General features: G+C 34.5%; 1 protein-coding gene across 1 annotated transcript in view; it reads right to left on the reverse strand.

Annotated features, from left to right (window-relative positions):
• Positions 1–252: 252 nt before the first annotated feature.
• Positions 253–3,803, reverse strand: part of LOC127871494 (DNA repair protein XRCC1-like) — a 75,453-nt gene continuing 71,902 nt past the window's right edge. Inside the window, exons 19-20 of the transcript XR_008045386.1 lie at positions 1,301–1,331; positions 253–820 (exon numbers count right to left, since the gene is read on the reverse strand). The gene's annotated coding sequence lies outside the window, so the exon portion shown is untranslated. The remainder of the gene's footprint in view (positions 821–1,300; positions 1,332–3,803) is intronic.

Consider the following 3,803-nt stretch of genomic DNA (forward strand, 5'->3'; position numbering starts at 1 on the left):
TGTACCAGATAAATATGCAAACATTGAATTTTGCAACGTTTGACACGCCATACAAGTATGATTTTTAACCTGTAGTAATCGTTTGAAAATTGTGTAATGTATGCGTTCAATATCATCCGACGTTGAACTCAACTGTAGATATAAGTTCTCAATATACATTTTAGGAATATGGTTTAATGGCGAAGGATGGAGTTCACTTTGGTGTTGCAAATAGTTTAAATGATGATCCCGACTTTGAAGATTCATTCTACTGTGCTCCGTCTGGGACTGACTCGAGCCTGCTCTTCCGCCAGCAGTTCCTCGGTCTTAATTATCAGTCGGTTGCGGATGATGTGAAGCGTGTCTTTGCTTGGATGGCTGATGAGGCCGATGGTGCGATATTTCTCGAGGTTTAGTTTGCCTTTTTTCGGTAACGGTATGAGCGGAGACTGGTTCCACTCCTTAGACCACTTATTGTCCTCCCATATCTTCTTTCATAGTGCCGCCATCGCTGCAGTCGTTGCCTGTTTTTCTTGCTAAGCAAACTCGAAAAGGACGTTGCCCACTACCGGAGCTTTTCCTGCCATCAGACTGCGCACTGCTTCCTTTACCTTTGCCTTTAGTATGGACGGACTTTCGTGGTCGTCTTTAGGGTTGGAATCGTACTAAAGGAGACTAGGGTCTGGTTGAAGAAGGTAATTATAAAGGTCGCTGCTGTATTCAGTCCTTCAGTTCGGATTCTGGACGATTGACGATTGGCTGTAAGATATATGAGCATTGCAAGTGTCGTCGTTTGTGTCATCATCATACTCGTGACCGTGGTTTGGTCAGTCTTTCAACACTGAAATTTAAACATTTGAATTCCTATACTATATGGCAAAGTGCTGGTTTTGTACAAATACAAGTGGATTAACTTAATAGTGTGAAAATGTAGTATATGTGGTTCAAGTTGTAATTTGTGCCATTTTGGAAAGTGTAATTGTATATCAGGCGTGTAAAATAAGGTATTACTTAGGTCGCTGAACAAAAATGCGTTAAAATTTTTCGGAGATTTTTAAAGTTAGCATTTGCCAAAAAATATCTAATTAACTCCTATTTTAACCTTCATGTACATTCTTTTGTAAATAACGTTAAGGTATATTGAAAATAAGGGTTATGGGTTATATTTTGATAATATATTATTGCGAGTTTTATTTTATCACGCGTTCGTCAATGTTTAACATTTATTGTACATTCGTACTGAACGCTCAATATGTATGTACATAATTGGGTACATATCTACAATAATTTAGTCCATTGAAACAAAATGGTAAACACTTACTTCTTTTCTTATTGGTCCTATGGTACTAAAACTAAAATCAGAACATGCAAGAAAGATTTAATATCGTATGAATATACAGTCGACATGATAGTATACCTATTGAAGTAAATGTATTTAATTGATTATTAGCATACTTATATTTACAGTTTCATGAGCTGTCGAGAACAATAAATCTGAACATTTCATTAGAAAGTGATGGCGAGCACAAGAAGCAAAATTTAAATACATAAACAATAGCATTTCTGAAACAAGGCCTATCCAAATTCCGATGGCAAAACGATAACGGCCCGACGGCCCGATATATTTATAAATTTTATATAAACACGACATCGGGCCAAAGGCGGTGAGATGAAGGTTTGCTAGCTGATGTTTTGCTGACAATACTCCCGTCACATTTTGCTTCCATTTCCTCGGTTTTCAAAGGCGGCAAAATACTTTACAAAATATTTCAACAAGCGTCTCCATAATATTGAAAATGGACCATGATTTTCGCATTTACATGTCGCGCTCAGACAGAAATATTATAATTCAGCCTCGGAAACTGTCTGAGTGTTACCATTATTTAAGAAACTTTAAAAGCAAAGTGTCAACTACCATGAAATTGAAACATGTTCAAGTCTCGGCTTTTTTTCGGACGCTTACACATAAATTACCTCATCCACGTCGATTTCTATAAATGACGCTGTCTTGAGAGGCTTTGCTTCATGAGAACTGAAATCAAACGTCACATGTTACCTTTTCACTACAATTAAATTTTCAATGATTTTTTTCTGTTTGAAAATTGTTCGTATAGTAAAAGTTTTAAGCACTTAAACATGCCATGTATGTCGTGTTTGTATGCGACGTCTTACAAGTGTCAAAATATTCATAGTGAAGTCAATTGTTTTGGCAACTAGATTAGTTCAAAGTCAAACAACATACATACGACATATAATGACGGTGTAAATAAATGCTTATTCAACAATAGTATATAGAATGGGCATGAACACATAATTTATAGTTGTGTGAATGTTGACTACCTAAAACAAATACACATTTTAGGTGATCTAGGGGAACTTTGTATTTGTGCATGCTTTTGATTGTATATAACGATTAGTTAATTTAGTAGATAATATACCTAAATCGATAGCAAAAACTGTTAATTCTCAATTGATCATAACTTATACGAAATAAAATATTTTAAGCTTGTATATACATGTTGCGTCTTGTATTTTAAACCAACCAGTTGACAAAAACAACACAACAACAAACAATATACATATACTACATGCTAGTAATTGTTACTTATTTTAAATGATTTTGAATCGATGGTCCTGTTGTAACTTTAGGCAGGTTTATAAATGTCGTTCTGTTCGAGTAGACATAAGTTGCATAAGTTGTATAATATAAATTCTCTGCAAATACACCCACAGGACACCTACTCGTTTGTTTCTATATCTGCCTTCTTCTATAAAAAGTGAGCGTGCAGAACAGCAAATCTAGTGAATCCCCAACAGTTATACTTGTATCTAAATAGTTTTCAAAATCTAGATTTGATTTAAGTAAATGTTAATTATCAAGTTTAGGAAAATTATCAATATCACTAACCCATATTTGTAAATTAATATCCTTTTAACGTTGGCAGATACAATTAACACCACGTGTTGTCATAACAGATTTATAATACAAAAAAGGCAATGCCTTGAGCAATATCTTATGTTAAATACCTCACTTAGTTATATGCGACTCAACGTCATCAAAATCTAGCAACAATTTATTAATTAAGAAATTTGAATTCTTCCATTATTCTAATGATACGCATCTTTCTTGCAGCCTCCAAAGGAAAACGACCCAGCTCGCCATACACTTCCGCGGACGTAGTTTGTGGTCGAATAAATAGTGTCTGTTTAAGGACCTTTAGATTGACTTTATGTGTCGAGGCTTGGATGGAAACCCGGAATCTCAGTACCGTAGGTCAATCTTGGCAAAATTATAGCATTGATATGTCAGGAAAGGGCGTTGGTGATTGGAGCTACTTGGGATAACTTATCTGCATAAAGCTTACCAAATGTGAAAAGTTTGAAATGGGTCGACTTTTGCTGAATTTACATAAACAAAGCAATTTACTCGGCGAAATTGTTAAACCTGTATGTCAATTGTACATACATTAGGATCCACTGATAAACGCGCTTTTTCAAGATACTGATATTCATATCAATGACTACCATCTATAAATATCATGATTTTCAATTCGTGTATGTTATTGCGACCAAAAATACCGATGACGTCAGAATCCACATATAAATCATGCTTAATATATGTATTTTTTCCCCAACACATATTTATAAAACATTCAATTTCAAGAAGTTAAATCAATCAGAGAAGCAAAAATATGCCAAATTCAACACATCTTAAGTTATTGTTTATACTTGTCAAAGATATAAAAAGCATTTAGGCAGATAAAGTGGAAAACGTATCTACCTTTCCTAAACAAATGTATGCAAAGGTTATTTTATTATACACA

Source organism: Dreissena polymorpha, chromosome 1 (assembly GCF_020536995.1).
Source record: "Dreissena polymorpha isolate Duluth1 chromosome 1, UMN_Dpol_1.0, whole genome shotgun sequence".
NCBI classification, from domain to species: domain Eukaryota; kingdom Metazoa; phylum Mollusca; class Bivalvia; order Myida; family Dreissenidae; genus Dreissena; species Dreissena polymorpha.